At 43.3% G+C, this 21,994-nt stretch overlaps 1 protein-coding gene across 1 annotated transcript in view; it reads right to left on the bottom strand.

Annotated features, from left to right (window-relative positions):
* Positions 1-21,994, bottom strand: part of ALK (ALK receptor tyrosine kinase) — a 636,373-nt gene that overhangs the window by 125,863 nt on the left and 488,516 nt on the right. The gene's annotated exons all lie outside the window — the stretch shown is intronic.

The raw sequence follows: 21,994 nt of genomic DNA, 5'->3' as shown, positions 1-21,994 counted from the left end.
TCAAAAACCAGGCTGCAAAATGCTTCCAACTTGCACAGGTAAGTATTTTGAGTGGTCCGGCATCCACTATGGAGCAGGATATCCTTTACTTGGACTGAGCCGAGTCTCACCTTTGGAGAACCAGAGACAAGCCATAAGGTGTAGTGTTTGTGGATGAGGATGGAAAAAGTTGCTTCCATTCTTTGAGAGGAGGTCTTGGCAATTTGGAAGAGGGTAAGGAGGCTGATGAAACATCTGACAGAAATAGGGGACTCAAATCCGTCTGAACCAGGAGGGGCTATCAGAACGGCAAGGACACTATCTGACTTGATTTTGTGAAGGACCCTCCGAATAAGAGGATTTGGGGGAAAGACATAATAGAGATGAACGTCTCATGTAATGAGGAGGGCATCACCCAACAATCCTGGCCCCACACCCATTCTTGAACAGTATGAAGGACACCTGGTATTGCGGTGTGATGTGAACAGGCCTATAAGAGAGAAACCCCATCTCAGGAACACAGTGTGAAGAATGTGCAGATGGAGTTCCCATTCATAGTCTATTGCGAAGTGTCAGCTGAAGGTATCTGCAGTGATATTCTTGGCTCCGAGTCGGTATGACACTACTAGGCTGATCTTGTTGTGGATGCACCAGTTCCATCAGCAGATGGCCTCCATACAGAGGGATCAAGAGTGAGCACCACCTTGATGGTTGATGTAAAACATTATGGTGACATTGTCAGTAAGCAGGCAAACCGTAGAACCACAGATGTCTGAAAGAAAGTGCTTGCATAAACTGCACACACCTTGAAGTTCCAACAGGTTGATACAGAGATGGGAAGACCATCTGCCCTGAGCAAAGTAGCACTGCAGAGGTGCACCCCATCAAAACATGGATGTTGTTTTTAATTATTTATTTAATATTATTTTATTCAGTTATTATTTAATAACACATTCATACACTACACATGAACACCTGTATTAGTGTGAATGGTGAAATTGTTTCCTGGATGCCAAAATAGCAGACATTTCTGGCTTTAGATTTGTTGTCCCTAACATCAACAGTGACCTGAGATTATCATCGGACAAGTTTGTTCTCAAATTGTTCTTCATGTATTTCATTCTTGAAAATGTTTGTTCATACAGGTATGTTGTTCCAAAGATTGAAAGGTACCTTGATGCAAAAGTTTTGACATTAGGAAAGTCTTCCTTGGGCAAAAACTGGTAAAAACCCACCAGTCCTATTTTGAACTTGTCCCTAAGGAGGTCATTTGCTTGCAACTCAATGACTTCCAGCTGCAGTTCATCTGGGCAACTGGCCACATCTGCTTCAAATGGGTTTTGAAACAATCTCACTTCTTCTGCCTTTGAATCCAAAAAGGTCTCCACGGGCCGGATGAGAGGGCCTCGCGGGCCGCATCCGGCCCCCGGGCCGTAGTTTGGAGACCCCTGTTCTAGAGCAACCCTGGTCAAAGAAATTTTGTTGCTGGCGAGAATAAGAGCAGTCTCTGTGCCTGTGGTAAGGGGTGTAACGCATTCTGCAGTAGGGAATTGTATACATCCCTAATGTATGGAGGGTTGTATGAGAGTCTTTACTGGAGTGGAGGGCCTGATCTGTTTTTGAGGTACTGCCATATAGGCTATGTCCAGTGCCACCTGTAATGAAGGATGAGATGTGGTGTAGCCTTCCTGTACTATAGATTGGCTGTTTGTCTTCTAGAAGATGTTGCATGAGCTCAGTCAATTTGGCATAGTTGTTGAAATCATGATTGGCAAGTAAGGTTGTATCATTGGCTATTTGGAGCTGTAATGTTGAGGAAGAATACATCTTCCTACTGAAAAGATCGAGGCATTTCTGCTCCTTGTCCTAGGTAGAGGTCCTGAATTGGGGTAATTTAGATCTGTTATGAGCAGCATCTACCACTAATGAATTAGGCTATAGATGTGAGAATAGAAAGTCCATGGACTTGGAAGGGACAAAATACTTTGTCAGCTCGCTTGTTGGCTGGGGAGGGGGCCTGAGGCTAGTGTTTTCCACATCTCATTGGCCACCTCCATGATTGCTTCATCAATTGGAAATGTGATCTTTGACTTGGCCACTGGTTGTAAATTCTTTAGGAGATGGTGCTGTTTCTCCTGGACCTCTGAAAGGATAACCTCTTGGATAATATAAACAACAAGAAGTCCTGTGGCACCTTATACACTAACAGACCAAAGTATAAGCTTTAGTGGGCAAAGACCCACTTTTCTGTTAGGTGCCACAGGACTTCTCGTTGTTTATGCAGATTCAGACTAACACAGCTACTCCTTTGATTCTTAGCTAGTAGCAACTCACTTGGAGAGTTCTTGGAATTGCTTCAAATCATCTGTCGGCAATGAAGCACTGATCCCGGAGGATTCATCAGGTGAGGAAGAAGACTGATCAGTTGGTGAAGTGTCTGGTTGCTGAGAGTCATCCTCCTCCATGATTTGTCCCTCCTCCATGATTTGTCCAAGTCCTCTGTTGGAGGAGGGCTATGAGGGCAAGAGGCTATTACAGATCTATGAGCAGGTGATGTGCTTACAAACAGTGCCTTGAAGATGACCACTGATGCCAAGGGGATCAATGCGATGGATAGTGATGTGGATGATAAGACCAGTCTGGAAACCATAGAGGATGATGGGGGTATCATGGTCTGTGCCCTATCATAAAGTGCATGTGATCTGGCAGGAGATGAATGTTGGGAAGTGAATACACTCCTCCAGTCATTCTTGAGCCCACTATGGTGAGATCACCGGTGATCTGGGTGAGCGAGGAGACCCTATTGATGATGGCGGGGATGGAGATGGCTGTCTTGAGATGGTCCCGTGTGCTGATGTTGAGCGTGGCGCCGAAATAGGCACTTTGTGTCTCGGTCGTGTCTGCGTGAAGAAGAGAGATGCCAAACAGCGGCATCATCTAGCAGTGCCATTGAGCCAGTGCTGATGGAGGGGGCATTGGTTCTGGGCTTGGTGTGCATGGTAAAGGTCTGGCAGATTTTGATCATGCCTTTTTTGGTGCCAGTGTTTTGGTCAGCACCTGCAGTGCAGATGGTGCCGAAGGCTTGTCCGGTTCCCAGGCTTTGGCTGGCGTTGGTGCCGCCTTAGGCAGTGCTGGGGTCTGTGAGTGCCATGACTTTAGTTCTGTGACTGATGCGGCACAGGAGCACCCAGTGCTGGATGGTTCTGGTTTGTCTCCTGTATTGACTCTGGGAGGTAGGGAATGGGCTGGAGAGAATGTTTTCCTCATGGATGGTTTTGATGAAGAGGGACTTGCCCATCTTTCCAAAAGCTGTACAGCCTTATTAAAGAGTAACATACATACGCGCAGCTCCTGGTGTACTCTGGCTGTGAGCCTGCAGCAGTGGACACAGTTCTGAGGGACATGTCTCTCTCCCAGGCAACAAATGCAAGCAGCACAGGATCTTGATGTGTCCCATTTCTTAAATCTGGGAGAACCCAGTATTGTGGCTAACAGGCTCACTGCTCGAGTTGTTCTTTGGCGGTTTTGTTCATCCTTCATTCTCTCCTTTCTGTCTCTCCCCCTCTTCTTTTTCCCCCTCCCCTCTTTTTTTTTTTTTTTTTTTGAAATGGGGGCGAAACATCTGGGAAGGCCAAAGCTGAGGCCTATTCTCATTGTGTGCTGTTTGTCCACACAGTTTCTTTTAAAACTATATACGTGAAGAAGAAAAGTATTTTTTTAAAGAATAACTAATGAACTAATGAACTAACTAACTAACAGGGAAAAATTCAACTAACTATATTTCCTATCACTAGGCAGATGAGGGGAGAGAGAGATTTGGAGCTCCATCGCGACCAAGGGTGGTAACAAAGGAACTGAAGGGAGTTGGGCCACATGTGCAAAGTGCAAAGATGCGAACAGCAATCCTGCATACATGGCCCGACCAGCTACTACTAGGAAAAACTCTGATCTGAGGTGCTGGGATGATCTGACACCAGGAGGGGAGCACCCACAGGGACATCACTTGAAGAACCACCATTTTTGGGTTGTAGGCCACAGACCCACAAAAAAAATGGAGGCCACACACAAATGAGAAGCAAAAAAATAAAAAATAAAAATCCCACCACACACTCATTGATGTGCCCCCTGACTGAGAAGCAACTCCCCACATTCCCTTTGCACACCAGAGCTTAGGAGGGCCCAGGTAGAGCACCAGCATGGGCTCTGAGCCTTGGGGGCTAGATCTAGGCAAGCCCAGGGCTGAATCTGGGCCTTAAGTTTCCCACCCCTGGCCTACCGGCACTGCTCGGCGAAGTTCCAAGCCAACAGGAGTTGCAGAGTCTTTGCTTGGGATGCAGAGATCCCCTTGCCACTCCCCCCATGTCCGCAGAAACATTGCTGGCCACTTTCAGGACAGGTAAAGAGACAAGGTCCCTACACTTCTTAGTAAGGAGGCGCTAGGACAGAAGGAGAGGAGTTTAGGGAGGAAAGAGGAAGAGTTTCTCAGTGGGGACTTTGGACACACCGGAGAACTCTTGGAGTCCCCCAGAGGTCCACAAACTCCTGTTTGAAAAATGCTGATCTAAATCTTTGATAAAGACCGTGAGCAGAACTGGGCCCAGACTGACCCCTGAGGTACCTTACTTGACATGCCCTTCCAGTTTGACTGAACCACTGCTAAATACTCCCTGGGAACAGTTTCCCAGCCAGTTAGGCACCTACTTTTTAGTAATCCTATCTAGGTTGTATTTCCCTAGTTTGTTTATGAAAAGGTCATGTGAGAGAGGGTGTCAAAAGCCTTTCTAAAGTTAAAATATACTATATCTACTGCTTCCTCCCATCCACAAATATTGTTATCCTGTCAAAGAAACCTATTAGGTTGGTATGACATGATCTGTTCTTGACAAATCCATGCTATTACTTATCACCTTGTTACTTTCTAAGTGTCTGTAAATTGATTGCTCAATTATTTGTTCCATTATCTTTCTGAGTACAGAAATTAATCTGATTTATTTGTAATTTCCTGAGTTGTTCTTATTCCCCCTTTTTATAGAATGACACTATATTTGCTCTTTTCCACTCCTCTAGAATCTCTCCTGTCTGCCTTGTCATTTCAAAGATAACTCGCTATGGCTTAGATATCCGCTCAGTCAGCTGTGTGAGTATTCTAGGATGCATTTCATCAGTGCTGGTGATTTGAAAACATCTAACTTATCTAAGTAAATTTTAACTTTGTATTTCTCTCTAGATCCTACCTCATGTTCACTGGCATTCATTATGCTAGAAGGCCAATTGTTACTAACTTTTTTGGTGAAAACCAAAACAAACAAAAAAATTCATTTAGCATTCTGTCATTTCCACATTTTCTATTATTGTTTCCCCTTCCTCAACCTTGTCATTGGCCATGCTTTTGCTTCTAATGTATTTACAGAATGTTTTCTTGTTATCCTTTATATCTTTAGCTCATTTAATCTAGTTTTGTGCCTTGGCCTTTCCAATTTTGTCCCTACATATGTACGTTACCTATTTATAGCCATCCTTTGTAATTTGTCCACATTTCTACTTTTTGCAGGGCTCTCACCTTTTTCTTTTTTTGATTTTCAAATAATTGAAGATCTCCTGGTTAAGCCATTGTGGTCGTTTGTACTACTTCCTATCTTCAAGACAGTGGGATAGTTTGCTCTTGCACTCTTAGTCATAATAGCCCCTTTTGACCATAGTCTATGAGTTAATGTACATGGAAACCTCCACTATTTGATCTGAGGAAGTGGATCTGGTCCACGAAAGCTCATCATCTAATAAACCATCTTGTTAGTCTTTAAAGTGCTACATAGTCCTGTATTTTGTTTCAGCTACACCAGACTAACACGGCTACATTTCTATCACTATGGAAACCTCCAGTACCTCATATATACCATTGGAGCAATGCCTTTCTTTACCCCCTACCCTCTCAAAAAACAACACATGAGTTTAAAACAGATCGTTTTCTTATTACTTTTATGCTCAGTGTGCTTATCCTTTTATAATAAAGGATGACTTTAATACTTGTGTGAGCCATAATTCCAAGGTCTAATAGATACAAGTTAAAACTGACAGCTTTTTCAGTGATGAACCCTCTTCTACTCAGGCAGCAGCAGAAATTCGTACAGAATGACTGCAATCAGAGAGTATCACTAGCAATTACTTGCTCATCCCCTAGATATTCCTTTCAAAAATTAGTTTTTCCCTCCTTCTCTTCAGGTTTTTATAGAGTTTCCAATTATGATCCAGTGATATTTGTCTTTTTATTAATTCAAATACTGTACGGAGCACAGTCTCAAGCATTTTGGTTAGATCTAATGTAACAGAGTCCCTTAGTGGCTCTTTATCTCTGTATATAAAATTACTTCCTGGCGTTTTCTCATTTTAGGACTCATTTTCTCTCATTGTCAGGAATGAAATATAAACCTTTGCAATTTGGTCTGCTCTCAAAATCTCTAACATGAACACTGCTGTCCAATTTTCTTTGAAATAACCCCTCCTCCAAACTCTCTGCTTCTAAAAAGCATAATAAGAAAAAAAATACTACATATAGAGGCGGGATTTATGTAGTCATTTCAATAACCAGCAAGTGTGAGGTTGCCCAAGGAATGAGTTTACTGAGACTATGTTAATGATGGATTTCTGGACCCAAGAGAGTGTTCATAGCACCGGGTCTGATTCAACCCTCATAAAAAAAGTTCACAATATTGTAATGCTCCAAATGCAGCACATAACTTAGAGAGGTTAGGTAATTGCACTTCTATTTTATATGGTAATACTATTAGGGGTCCTGATATTATAATTATCAAGAAAGTATCAGAAATGCTAAATGAAAAAACGAGTAGTTTTTTTACCCCTCCCCATAACATTGAACAATTAACTAAGGAGGGGGTAGGTGGGTATTGTGACAGCATCTTTGCCTGAGATATCAAGTCTACACAGAAGTCAGATTTGAAAATGGGGAGGATGAAGTGGCCATGCTGAGGATGCTGAACTGAACCTTGGGCCAGAAACCCAGAGCATCAGGTATTTCATTTTGATCATCGACAATGGACCATGAGATCACCTTATCTGGCATATCAGTCCTTACTTTTCACCCAGTTACCTCGATAACTTTGTGTTTGACATCAAAATTAACACCTCTTTTAGATGAATGGGGCAGCTCATTTCTTTTACAGCTACTCTTTCCTGCTGCTTGTCTCCATGGTTAGGAAAAAGACCACGCTGAGAAAACTTCTGTTTGCAAGTGTAAGGCCCAAGGCCCAAAGGGCCTGTTCTTCTATAATGCCAATTTTTCAACAGAACTAAACCATAAACTTCACTAGATATGCTCCTGATTTATAAAAGGAGAATCTAGCCCTTATTTATTTTATTTAATGTTTAAAATTAAAATGTGTATTGTGCCCAATCACCAGCAGAGAAATACCAATATGGCATTCCATGGAGTGCTTACTCAGTCTGACCCCAGGTACAGGACAGACCTTGTAGAACTCGGAGGCCATTTCTGCACTCAGCTCACTCAAATCCCATAAAATGATAGATCCTGCAGTAATAGGATTCCTTGCAGATCCCACATAGTCATAGAGTGATCAGTTAGATCCTGTATATCTATCTCAGGGGATGTTGTGGCTATCTCCTACTCTGTGATGATTCCAATGAGGTGAAGCCATAAAGTGAATTGAGCCATGAATATAGGCCACTGCCAATGGCACCACACATGACCGGTACAATTATTAATTATTATTCATAGTTTGTATCATTGTAATGCCCAGAAGTAAAGTCAAGATCAGGGTCTCATTGATGTACAGTAAGTAGGACAAAGTAGCAAGAACAGAGTCCCTGTCCCCAGAGAGTTTACAACCTAGATTTGTGGCAAGATGTGATGGGTGGATTAAATTAGATCTGGACAAAACATTTTGGATGAATAGTTTATTTACCAAAAATGCAGTTTTTGTTGGTTAAAGTGATTAACAAATTTGTGTCAGGTTTGTCAATTAGTTTTGACCAAACAGAAAATGTAAAAATATTTCAAGTATTTTTTCTAAATGAAACCAAAATGGTTTTAGGTATAACCTTTTTTTTTTTAAACGTTTCTATTCACTGAAATTTTGAAGTGTCATTTTCATTCAACCCAAACCAACTCCCTCCCCCCATTATTTTAATTGCTAGTAAACTAAAAGGGATACAGTAATGTTGTAGTCATGTTGGTTCCAGGATACTAAAGATAAGGTGGGTGAAATAATATCTTTTATTGGACCAACTTCTGTTGGTGATAAAGACAAGCTTTCATGTTTACTCTGTGCTTTTCTTTAAGTGTGGGAAACCAGTGAACCCAATCTACCTGTTTTCCCAATTCCAGATGAAACAGACAAGTGTGGATGAAGGGAGGAGTATGAAAGTAAGGTAGCATAAAATCAAACATCTTTTTGCATAGTGTTTTCCAGTTTGTCACCTGCTCAGACAGCTTTAACTCTTTAGAGCCAGGCAGTGTGTAACATTTCCTGGTGTGATGGTTGTGTTGTTGCTGAAAGTCTAATGCCTGTTTCAGTGATGCTGCAGGAGAGAGAGGTTTTATGTTGGTGTATTGTTGTAGGAGTCCTGCTGCCTGCCATCCCAAAGAAATACAATCATCTCTCTTCTGCAGCATCTGAAGCTTTGTCTGCGCTGGCAATTGAACAACAAAGCTTTGTCATTGACAGGTGCTTAAACCCATCCCAACAACAAAAGCTTTGCCCCAGCTAATAGTAGTGTAAACTGAGCTTTGTCTGCAAGAGTTTTCTCTAGCTGACAAAGACAATGCCAGCTTGTAGGAGGAGGAAGTTGTTTGTCAGCAAAAGTAGGGGACACACATTTTACACTGCCTGGCTTTTAGGGCTGTGTTGACACAGTCATGTCACTAAAAGCTGTGTTATGTAGATGTACCCTAAGGGTAAGCAGCGCTATTTTGGAGTAACTGACATTATTTCAAAATAACAGTGTGTGATTACATTACAAGCATTTATTTCAAAATAATGTCAAGCTGGAGGACTTCTGACTCCAACTTATGGTAACCCTCATTTTACAAGGGGTAAGGAAAGTCAAAGGAAGAGTGTTTTTCCTTCGACTTCCTGCTGTGTAGACAGTCCCAAAAGCCAAGTTAAACTATTTCAACTTATGCTACGCAACTGACGTAGCTGAAGTTGCGTAGCTTAAGTCAACGTTAGCCCGGCTGTGTAGACATATCCTTAGAGTGAAGTAAAATGATTCTCTTGTTGTGAAGTAAACATCCTACAGGTTAAACCTCCTAAATCCAGGACTCTCTGGTCCAGGCAACATCCATGGTCTGGAAGGAATCATGGATGTTGCTGGACCTGAAAGTCCCAGCAACCAGGAGCCCTAGCCTGGGCCAGTAACAGTGAGGCAGCAATGGGACTGGGGAGCCCTGCTCCAGGTTGCTCTAGCCTGGGCTGGCAGCAGCCGGTGAGCCCTGTCCCCAGGGAACTCCAAGATCTCAAAAACTTGGCCGCACCAATGATAAGTGGCTAACTAAAATAATTCAGGACCCTGAATGTTGCCGGACTACAGAGCTGTAAAAGTAAATTGGAATGATAGTTTTCGCTTGCAGCCCACTGAATTGGAGTTTGGCGGTGACATAAGCCTCTTCCTCTTGGCTCATCAGAAGTAAAAATTTTGTGTTGATATTTTTGAACATTACATTGCAAGTAGGAATAAGAGATCCTCCAGAATAGGGCTTTATTCAGGAGGATCGCGCCAGTCTGGACGCTCTTTTCCGGCTTTTCCCCAAGCCGGAAAAAAGCGGCGGCCATGTTTATTTAAATCCCGCGGGGGATATTTAAATCCCCCGTGCATTTCCCTATTCTGACTTCTCTCATTTCCATAGCTATTACGGGTTATGTGTCCAGTGTAGACACAGCCTAATAGTTTGAGGCTGACATGCAAGGTCTTGAGTAGCCCAATACACTACACAGCTACTTTTCTCTGCAGTCAGACAAGAGGCTGTAGAATCTGAAGTGATGAAAAAGAGAGCCTTTGATTAGAGCAAAGCTGAAAGCTGGAGCAATTGCTGAATTGGAATGGATGCACATCAGCTGATTAAAGAAAAGGCATAGTTGGAATCAGATGTGAGAGAAACTCATTGGTGAAGTGCATCCTGCAGACTGTAATGGACTAACTCTCAATCAATCAGCTGGCATGGTACTCAAATGGGAAACTTTGGCTGTAATTTTTATGATTTCTAAGCTTCACAGAAGGATATTCCAGATACTTTCACACCTGCTGAAGTGAAATGAAGCAGATGATCATCTGAATGCCCTAGTTAAGACTTTGGAATGAGGCTGTCAATCATTTTATGGGGTAAGGCATCAGTGATGGCAGATGGGGCCCAATGTGTGATGAGTCCTGACAACAGAATGGTGGCACATTTTGAAAAATCTGAATCTGTGCTCCTGGTGGCATATCCCTGCATTATGCTTCAAATGGCTCCCTGTGTTCTGGACTGGCAGCAAAATATTCTTATGCCAGAAACACCATTAAAGGCATGAATTAACCACGTCCTGTTGATACCGGCTCATCACTGTCTTGCAAACGAGGTTCGGGAGCCCTGCTTTAGATGCAGATTAACTGGTCACATGTAACCTCACTAATTCAGTAAATGGAAAGCTCTGAAATTATTAGGGGGGCACAAGTCCGTATTTAAAATGTAGTATATTGAGGCAAAACATAGATAACAGTGATGACTGGACTGCACTGCATTGAGACAAGAGGCCCTCAGGCAAAAGGATGCCATCAGATGTTCTACAAGATTCATCAGAGATAAGGGGACTTTCAAAATAGTCCAGGTAGACATTCATTTCACCTGAGCAACTGCTCAAGATTTACTCCTGTTGACACTAACAGGTCCTGGGTGATTACTTAGGAAGACTAAAAGAAATATTGAAGGTAGGTTTTGTAAAACTAAATGGTTAATCTCTAGGCTAACCAGGAATTACTGATCACAAGACATGTGCAATTTATTGGCCTCTTAAATGCAGAAGGAAAAAACATACTGAGAGCCACTGGAGTCCTCACTAAGGCTGTGTCCAGACTCAGGGGTTTTTTCGGGAAAAGTAGCCTTTTTCCGAAAAAACTTCCCCTGCGTCCAGACTCAAGCCGCGTTCTTTCGAAATTAAATCGAAAGAACGCGGCTTTTCTTTCGATGGCGGTAAACCTCATTTCACGAGGAAGAACGCCTTCTTTCGAAAGTTCCTCTTTCGAAAGAAGGCGTTCTTCAATGTAAATAGGGTTTCTTCGAAAGAGAGCATCCAGACTCACTGGATGCTTTCTTTCGAAAAAGCAAGCCGCTTTTTCGAAAGTTCAACTTGCAGTCAAGACGCTCTCTTTCGAAAGAGGCTCTTTCGAAAGTATCTTTCGAAAGAGCCTCTTTCGAAAGAGGCTTGCAGTCTAGACATAGCCTAAGACTGGATCTGTTTAGATCTGTGAGGCTCTGGTGTGAACTACTTCCCAAGCAAACTTCTGGAAGACCACGCAAGAAAATGCCACATGCTCACAGCATCATGCTTCTTAAAGGGAAAAATTACTCAATGGCAATCTGGAATGTCACAGTCCCCTTTTACACTCTAATGTGCAATGGCTTTCACTATCGGCATTTTGGCTCCACCAGTCATGGAGGCAATGACAGGCATCAGCAAAGATAATTGATGATTAGGAGAAAAAAGAGCTATATAAAGATAGCTAGGAACAAAGTAGTTCATAGGAGGACAGAAAGGAACCCACTTGTGTCTCCCCTTGGAACTACCAGAATTTAATTCCACCGGATGCCATCCCCTCTATCCTCAGCTCCACTGCATGTTAGAAGTTGAAATATTAAAAAAGCAGCATGATTTTGATGGTTGTTGAAAAACATTTTCCCTGCCTACAATGCTTAGTGCAAGTATCCTGGAATGTTAGCTGTCCTGTACAAATCAATTCTTGCATTTCATGGACTTAAACTTTTTATTGCTATGATAACTATGTTGCCATGCCTCTTCAGGGCTGGCCTTACCATGAGGCGGCCACCTCAGGTGCCAGACTGTGTGGGGGCACCACTGCTGCTGGTGCATATGTATTCTCGCAGTACCATGAGAGGAGTAGAACAGGAAGAAGGTAGAATTGAGATCTTTCAAAGTTTTGGCCCAAGCGAGGAGTCATGGGGGCATCATTTGAGCTCCCTGCCTCAGGTGCCAAAATGCTGTGGGCCGGCCCTGTGCCTCTTCTTTTGTGGGCAGGAAGTTGCCTTCAGGTGTGAATACACTAGGCTCACTAACTAGAAGCTAGGAACTAAGGAAGCACAGAAGAAATTATCATCATACTTAGGGTGCAGTGGACTTACTGAAGCAAAAATTGAAGCTGCAGGATGAACATACATACAGCTATAGATGGATATAATGCCATGTGGCAGACAGAGCTCTATAAAATCTGAACAATTTGTGTGTGTCAATATGAAGCATTTTAAAAACATCACATTGCTAGCACTGACAATGGCAACACTTTTTTGCATACTAGAAATGAAACATATAGAAAGGAAGCACATTTCAAGCTATGACTTAGCACAAACAATGTTGGGCCTCTTGTGAGTCTTCTGCTTTCAGTCATAAGTTGGTTGTGCAAGCAAAGGGGGTCATGGAAATGACAAAATGGTAAGTCATCTGCTTTGGCTGTTCAATCCTAGTAGGATGGCTTAGCTTTTCCCTCATTTTATTTGGATCATCATCATCATTTAAAATCCTCCCCAACTTTCATCATTTCATCTCCATGCTCTGATTTTATAACAGTAAAAAAAGATAACAAAAGTTGCATTTGTGCTTTGGACAGAGAAAGTGGTCTCATTTCATTGGTGACCAAAATCATCAGGAGAAACAATTCCTCTACCAGATCACACGCTGCCTGACCCTTGAGAAATCCCAGATATACTGGAGATCACCTAAGTGAAAGAGAGAACCAGGCAGAGATGGAAACAGCAAAACAAGGAAAATGAAGAGTGTATCCATCATTTCCAGATATTTAAAAATAACACCTCAAATTCAGAAAGTACTTGGGTAACGTTCTACAAAATTAAATGCATAAAAGGAAAGCCAGCAGTGCTAGGGGTATCTCCATGTAGCATTTTTCACACTCAGATGTTCAGAATCAATATTGTTACTATGTGTTGTAGATTATTTGACGCTCCAGGAGCAAGCAAGAAAGAAATATACTACTAGTGCTTCCAATACAGCTACTCTGGCATCAGTACCTCCCATTATTTGCAGATAGGGGAGTTTGAGAGGGAGTTTGACAGAGGGAGGCCTACGATGGTCAGGAAGATCCACAACACCTGTATCAGCACTGCTTCTGTCTCCTCCACCTCCACCTGTAGCCAGACAGAGTGCCTGAGCATGGATGCCTCTACCCAGATCCTGGTGTGGTTTTGCAGGGACTGTGGCTTGCAATTCCCACTTACTGATATCTAGGCTGGGGAGATCATCCAATGCGAAACATGCTTGCTGGTAGAATCTCTCAGGCAGCAGATGGGAGAGGTTGAGGAGGAGGCGGCTAGGTTGAGGAGCACCTGAATCCATGAGCAATTCCTGGACCGTGTTAATGAGGAGACAGCTGAAGTAGCTGTCCCAGTACACAGGTCTGCGGGTACACTGCTGGTGGAGGAGGAGACGGCTCAGGGTGGACACTGGCAGCTGGTTACTTCTGGCAGCAGGCACTGCTCCAGCCCTGCTCCGAACCCTCCCGCCATGGAACTAGGAAACAGTTATGCTCTTCTTTATACAGGAGATAAGGGATCATTCCCTACAATGGAGGAGGAGAAGCCTCGTACCCCCAGCGCTGGGAGGTCTGCTGCCACCACTGCGAATAGGAAATGCAGGGTAGTGGTGGTCGGAGACTCTCTTCTGAGGGGGACGGAGGCGACCATCTGTCGCCCTGACATTTCATCTCGGGAGGTATGCTTTCTGCCGGGGGCCCGTATCTGAGATGTTACAGAGGCATTGTTGAGGATTATCCGGCCCTCTGACTACTACCCCATACTACTCATCCATGTGGGCACAAATGATACTACGAGGTGTGACACTGAGCAGATCAAGAGCGACTACAGGGCTCTGGAAGTATGGGTGAAGGAGTTTGGAGCGCAGGTGGTATTCCTGTCAAAGGTAGGGGCCCGGGCAGAGACAGCTGCATCCTGGAGGTGAATGCCTGGTTGCGAGGATGGTGTCTCCAGGACAGCTTTGGCTTCCTCGACCACGGGATGCTATTCTAGGAAGGACTGCTGGGCAGTGATGCATTCACCTTTCGAGGAGGGGGAAAGACCCTATTTGGACACAGACTGGCTAACCTAGTGAGGAGTGCTTTAAACTAGGTTTGACGGGGAAAGCAAAGCCCATGGGTAAGTGGAGAACATGGAGACCTGGGAGATGGGTCGGAAATGGGAGGGAGCGTGAGCTATAATGGCAGAGAGAACGGAGGGTCAGGGCAAAATGGGGAGGCAAGGTCAAATCAGTATCTTAGATGCCTATATACAAATACAAGAAGTATGGGTAATAAGCAGGAAGAACTGGAAGTGCTAATAAATAAGTACAATTATGACATTGTCGGCATCACAGAAACTTGGTGGAATAATACACACGATTGGAATGTTTGTATGGAAGGGTACAGCTTGCTCAGGAAGGATAGACAGGGAAAAAAGGGAGGAGATGTTGCCTTATATATTAAAAATGAACACACTTGAAGGGAGGTGGAGATGGACATAGGAGACAGAAGTGTTGAGAGTCTCTGGGTTAGGCTAAAAGGGGTTAAAAACACGGGTGATGTCATGCTAGCAGTCTACTACAGGCCACATATCCAGGTAGAAGAAGTGGATGAGGCTTTTTTTAAACAACTAACAATATCATCCAAAGCCCAAGATTTGGTGGTGATGGGGGACTTCAACTATCCAGATATATGTTTGGAAAATAACACAGCGGGGCACAGACTATCCAATAAGTTCTTGGACTGCATTGGAGACAACTTTTTATTTCAGATGGTTGAAAAAGCTACTGGGGGGAAGCTCTTTCAAAATGAGAATTTGAAAGTGGAAGGCAGCCTGGGTGAAAGTGATCATGAAATCATAGATTTCTCAATTCTAAGGTAAGGTAGAAGGGAGAACAGCAAAATAGAGACAATGGATTTCGGGAAGGTGGATTTTGGTAAGCTCAGAGAGTTGATAGGTAAGGTCCCATGGGAATCAATACTGAGGGGAAAAACAACTGAGGAGAGTTGGCAGTTTTTCAAAGGGACATTAAGGGCCCAAAAGCAAGCTATTCTGCTGCATCGGAAAGATAGAAAATATGGCAAAAGACCGCCTTAGCTTAACCACGAGATATTGCATAATCTAAAAATAGAAAAGGAATCATATAAAAAATGGAAAGTAGGAAAATTACAGGCAGTCCCCGACTTACGTGGATCCGACTTATGGTCTTGTATGATATTCTTATCAATAAACTAGGCAAATACAACTTAGATGGGGCTACTATAAGCTGGCTGCATAACTGGCTGGATAACTGTACTCAGAGAGTAGTTATTAATGGTTCACAATCCTGCTGGAAAGGTATAACAAGTGGGGCTCACTGGTCTGTTTTGGGACCAGTTCTTCATCAACGATTGAGATATTGGCATAGAAAGTACGCTTATTAAGTTTGCAGATGATACCAAACTTCTTGCAACTTCTTTGGAGGATAGGGACATAATTCAAAATGACCTTAGCAAGTTAGAGAAATGGTCAGAGGTAAACAGGATGAGGTATAATAAAGAGAAATGCAAAGTGCTCCACTTAGGAAGGAACAATCAGTTTCACACATACAGAATGGGAAGCGACTGTCTAGGAAGGAGTACGGCAGAAAGGGATCTAGGGGTTATAGTGGACCACAAGCTGAATATGAGTCAGCAGTGTGATGCTGTTGCAAAAAAAGCAAACATGATTCTGGGATGCATTAACAGGTGTGTTGTGAGCAAGACACGAGAAGTCATTCTTCTGCTCCACTCTGCGCTGGTTAGGCCTCAGTTGGAGTATTGTGTCCAGTTCTGGGCACCGCATTTCAAGAAAGATGTGGAGAAATTAGAGAGGGTCCAGAGAAGAGCAACAAGAATGATTAAGGGTCTAGAGAACATGACCTATGAAGGAAGGCTGAAAGAATTGGGTTTGTTTAGTTTAGAAAAGAGAAGACTGAGGGGGGACATGATAGCAGTTTTCAGGTATCTAAAACTTGGCAGAGATGGAGTTCACCTTTCCAGGAGCGGGAAGGCCTTGTTTGGACACAGACTGGCTAACTTTGTGAGGAGGGCTTTAAACTAGGTTCGACGGGGACAGGTGAGCAAAGCCCACAGGTAAGTGCTGAATGTGTGGGACTGGGAGATGGGTTGGAAATGGGGGGGACTACGGCCTATAATGGCAAGGAGAAAGAAGGGTCAGGGCACAACAGGGAGGCAAGATCAAATCAGTATCTTAGATGCCTATATACAAATGCAAGAAGTATGGGTAATAAGCAGGAAGAACGGGAATTGCTAACCAATAAATACAACTATGATATCATTGGTATTACAGAAACCTGGTGGGATGGGACGCACGATTGGAATGTTGGTATGGAAGGGTACGGCTTGCTCAGGAAGGACAGAAAGGGAAAAAAGGGAGGAGGGGTTGCCTTGTATATTAAAAATGTACACACTTGGACTGAAGTGGAGATGAACGTAGGAGATAGCTGTGTAGAGAGTCTCTGGGTTAAGCTAAAAGGGGTAAAAAACGAGGGTGATATCATGCTAGGAGTCTACTACAGGCCACCTAGCCAGGTAGAAGAGGTGGATGAGGCCTTTTTTAAACAATTAACAAAACTATCCAAAGCCCAAGATTTGGTGGTGATGGGGGACTTCAACTATCCAGACATATGTTGGGAAACTAACACAGCGAGGCACAGGCTATCCAATAAGTTTCTGGACTGCATTGGAGACAACTTTCTGTTTCAGAAGGTTGAAAAAGCTACCAAAGGAGCTGTTCTGGATTTGGTTTTAACAAATAGGGAGGAACTAGTTGAGAACTTGAAAGTGGAAGACAGTATAAGGGAAAGTGATCATGAAATAATAGAGTTCATGATCTTAAGGAAAGGTAGAAGGGAGACCAGCACAATTGAGGTAATGGATTTCAGGAAGGCAGATTTTGATAAGCTCAGAGAACTTGTAGGTAAGGTCCCATGGGAAGCAAGACTGAAGGGAAAAACAACTGAGGAGAGTTGGAAGTATTTCAAAGGGACATTGTTAAGGGCCCAAAAGCAAACAATTCCGCTGTGTAGGAAAGATAGAAAATATGGCAAAAGACCAGCTTGGCTTAACAAGGAGATCTTGCATGATCTCAAAATAAAAAAGGAGTCATATAAAAAATGGAAACTAGGACAACTAACAAAGGATAAATATAGGCAAGCAACACGGGAATGCAGGGGCAAGATTAGAAAGGCAAAGGCACAAAATGAGATCAAACTAGCTACAGGCATAAAGGGAAACAAGAAGACCTTTTATAAATACATTAAAAGCAAGAGGAAGACCAAGGACAGGGTAGGCCCACTGCTCAGTGAGGAGGGAGAAGCAGTAACAGGAAACTTGGAAATGGCAGAGATGCTCAATGACTTCTTTGTTTCGGTCTTCACCGAGAAGTCTGGAGGTGTGCCTAACGTAGTGAATACAAGCAGAGAGAGGGTAAGTTTAGAAGATAGGATACACAAAGAACAAGTTAAAAATCACTTAGGAAAGTTAGATGTCAGTAAGTCACCAGGTCCTGATGAAATGCATCCCAGGATACTCAAGGAGCTGATAGAGGAGGTATCTGAGCCTTTAGCTATGATCTTTGAAAAATCATGGCAGACAGGGGAGATTCCAGAAGACTGGAAAAGGGCAAATATTGTGCCCATCTATAAAAAGGGGAATAAGAACAACCCAGGAAACTACAGACCGGTCAGTTTAACGTCTGTCCCAGGGAAGATAATGGAGCAGGTAATTAAGGAAATCATATGCAAACACTTGGAAGGTAATAAAGTGATAGGGAATAGCCAGCATGGGTTTGTGAAGAACAAGTCATGCCAAACTAATCTGATAGCTTTCTTTGATAGGATAACAAGCCTTGTGGATAAGGGAGAAGCGGTGGATGTCATATACCTAGACTTTAGTAAGGCATTTGATACAGTCTCACATGATATTCTTATTGATAAACTAGGCAAATATAACGTAGATAGGGCCAAGATAAGGTGGGTGCATAATTGGCTGGATAACCGTAGTCAGAGAGTTGTTGTTAACGGTGCTAAATCCTGCTGGAAAGGGATAACAAGTGCAGTTCCGCAAGGGTCTGTTTTGGGACCCATACTGTTCAATATCTTCATCAATGATGTAGATATTGGGATAGAGAGTACGCTTATTAAGTTTGCAGATGATACCAAACTGGGTGGGGTTGCAACTTCTTTGGAGGATAGGGACATAATTCAAAATGACCTTAGCAAGTTAGAGAAATGGTCAGAGGTAAACAGGATGAGGTTTAATAAAGAGAAATGCAAAGTGCTCCACTTAGGAAGGAACAATCAGTTCCATACATACAAGATGGGAAGCGACTGTATAGGAAGGAGCATGGCGGAAAGGGATCTAGGGGTCATAGTGGACCACAAGTTGAATATGAGTCAACAGTGTGATGCTGTTGCAAAAAAAGCAAATATGATTCTAGGTTGTATCAACAGGTGTGTTGTAAGCAAAACTCGTGAAGTCATTCTGCCGCTCTACTCTGCACTAGTTAGGCCTCAGCTGGAGTACTGTGTCCAGTTCTGGGCGCCACATTTCAAGAAAGATGTGGAGAAATTGGAAAGGGTACAGAGAAGAGCGACAAGAATGATTAAAGGTCTAGAGAACATGACCTATGAAGCCAGGCTTCATGAACTGGGCTTGTTTAGTTTGGAAAAAAGAAGATTAAGGGGGGACATGATATCGGTTTTCAAATATCTAAAAGGGTGTCACAAGGAGGAAGGAGAAAATTTGTTCCTCTTGGTTACTGAGGACAGGACAAGGAGTAATGGGCTTAAAGTGCAGCAGGGGAGGTTTAGATTGGACATTAGGAAAAAATTCCTAACTGTCAGGGTGGTCAAATATTGGAATAAATTGCCAAGGGAGGTGGTGGAATCTCCCTCTCTGGAGATATTTAAGAACAGGTTAGATAGACATCTGTCAGGGATGGTGTAGACAGAGCTTGATCCTGCCTTGAGGGCGGGGGGCTGGACTCGATGACCTCTCGAGGTCCCTTCCAGTCCTATGATTCTATGATACCAGGTTGAGCTGTCAGCTCTGACAGGTAGAAAATTTCTCTCTCAAGTCTGAACTTGAGCCAGCCCCATTGGGAAGTAATGGAGAGGGAATAAATACAAAATGCTTTATGTTATTTTCACAACCACTTTTCCAACTATAATTCCATTACAAGAAAGATCATTTACACATATTGCAAGGATAAATTGAAGGGAAGGACTCCTTTCTCTCCTTACATTAGGCTAAGAAGTGGCACTAAATTATTCTGATCACAGACAAATTATTCCAGTAAAATAGAAAAAGCCCGTGGGGACATGTTGAGAACAGAGGTTTTTATGCTATTTAAAAAACCAAAAGACAAAATCCTTCAGCAAACTCCTTCCTTCCTTATTACCAATAACTGCAAGAGGCGGTTACTCACCTGTGCAGTAACTGACATTCTTCAAAACAAGTGTCCCTGTGGGCACTCTACATCAGGTCAGTGCGCTGCTACCAGGCCTTCAATCTGGAATCTTCAGAGCAGTGTCCCTGGAGCTGCGCATGTGCGCGCCTCTAGCCTCATGTTCCTAGTGTGCAGGCATCATGCATGCATGAGCCCATCCCCTCGGTTCTGTATTGCCCAAAGGAGGCCAGACTTCCGAAGTAGACCGGAGGAACAGAGAATAGTGGAGCGCTTACGGGGACACTCATCTGTCAGTTACTGCTCAGGTGAGGAAGAAGAAGAGCAGATTAGAGAGATGTCCCCATGGGTGCTCTACATCAGATGACTTCAAAGCTTCCTCTCTTTAAGGAGGCAGGGACTGTGGATCTGGCATGCATGCAGGAGATAAAATAGCCTTGGGGAATTTGAGGCTAGAGAAAGTTCCTTGAATAAATGCATGGCACTTTGCAAATGTGTGTTCTGATGACCAGGTAGCATCTATGCAAAGGTACACTATAGGGACCTTTTGTAGAAATGCTACTGAGGTAGACATAGCTCTGGTTCAGTGTGCTCTTATGCAGTCAGGGGCATTAACACCTGATAAGGAATAGCAAAGTCTTATATAGTCCGAAATTCAGTGGAAGAGTCGCTGAGCTGATATGACTTAACCTTTATTGTGATTTGCTATGGAGACAGCAATCTAGGAGAGGACCTGAAATAGAAAGAGAGTGCCCTGCGCAAGTCAAGTGTGTACATGTTTGATTCAAACAAGTTAGTGTGCGACTTGGGAAAGAAGGTAGGGAGGTGTATGGTCTGATTTAGGTGAAAAGATTATATCTTGGGCAAAAACTTGGAATGGGTGCATAAGGTCAACTTGCCTTTGAAAAAGGTGGTGTAAGGGAGATCTGGCATGAGTGCTGCAATCTCTCCTACCTGCCTGGCCAATGTAATAGCTACAAGAAAGGCCATTTTAATAGACAGGTGCAAAAGTGAGCTGGTGGCCATTGGCTCAAATGGGATTTTTGGTGAGAGTATTTAAAACCAGGTGGAGGTCCCAAGGTTGTGCTAGTGGAACCACATCTGAATAAAGTGCTTGCAGGCCTTTGATGAACTGCTTAGTGAGAGGACGTGCAAATATTGAGATATCATCTATTTTAAGATAAAAAGTAGCTATAGCAGGAAGGTGCACCTTGATGGAATGTAGGGCAAGACCAACTTGTTTAAGGTGCAACAAATACTCCAAGATTAAAGGTAATGGAGATGTGGACAGGTTAGCATGGCGATGTGAACACCATACCAAGAACCTATTCCACTTCTGAAGGTATATTTTAATGAGTGCTCTGTGTTCTACTGTGCAGCAGGATGCGTTGGACGTGCTGAGAGCATTCTAGCTCTTGTATGGAAAACTACTGAGGAGCCAAGCATTCAGGTTCAGCATGTGGAGACTGGGACAGCTAGTCTGATAGAGGGGATCTGGATTGCGGGGCAAGGGAATTGGTGGTGTGTGCAACATTTTGAGCAGAAAGGGGAACCAAGTTTGCCATGGCTAAAAAGGTGCTATCAGAACTAACTGAGCTTTGTCCGTCTGCGCCTTGTTGACAACCCTGTTGATGAGATGTATGGGGGGAAAGGCATACAGGAGGTGATATGGCCAACTGATCAGGAAGGAGTCTCCCAGCGAATCCTTTTTTGTTGACACTTTTTGTTGTTCAGGGTGGCAAAAAGGTCTATGGTGGGATAATTCCACTGTTGGAAGATTCACAAGAGGACCTGTGGGTTCAGCTGCCATTTGTGTTCAGTGGTCAGTGTCTACTGAGAGCACTGACCATGGTATTGAGGTTGCCAGGAAGGTGTACGTCCGTGATCATTACACTGGGTTTTAGGCACCAATTCCAAAGTGCAATTGCCGCTGTACATAGGGTGTGTGATTGAGCTCCGCCCTGTCGATTTATATAAAACAGTATGGCAACATCGTCTATATGGAGCCTTCCATGATTGTTGTTGATTATGGGAAGAAATGTCTTACACACATCTTACTGCCTACAGTTCCAGCATATTTATGTGACGACCTCTATATGGGCAAAGGCCACTGGTCATGTGATATATCTAATCTACATGCATCTCTTAAATTAATAATTGTCTAAACCAAAATGTGAGGTTACACATGATTCACTTAGCAATGCTGGTTACTTTCCTGAGTCTTTACTCATTTCTGGCTCAGGAAAGTCTCCCATCAAAGCCAATGCCACTTTTGCTTGAAAGAGGGCTCAGCTC

Source organism: Pelodiscus sinensis, chromosome 3 (genome assembly GCF_049634645.1).
Source record: "Pelodiscus sinensis isolate JC-2024 chromosome 3, ASM4963464v1, whole genome shotgun sequence".
NCBI classification, from domain to species: Eukaryota; Metazoa; Chordata; order Testudines; family Trionychidae; genus Pelodiscus; species Pelodiscus sinensis.
This window is presented reverse-complemented; position numbering and strand designations above follow the sequence as displayed.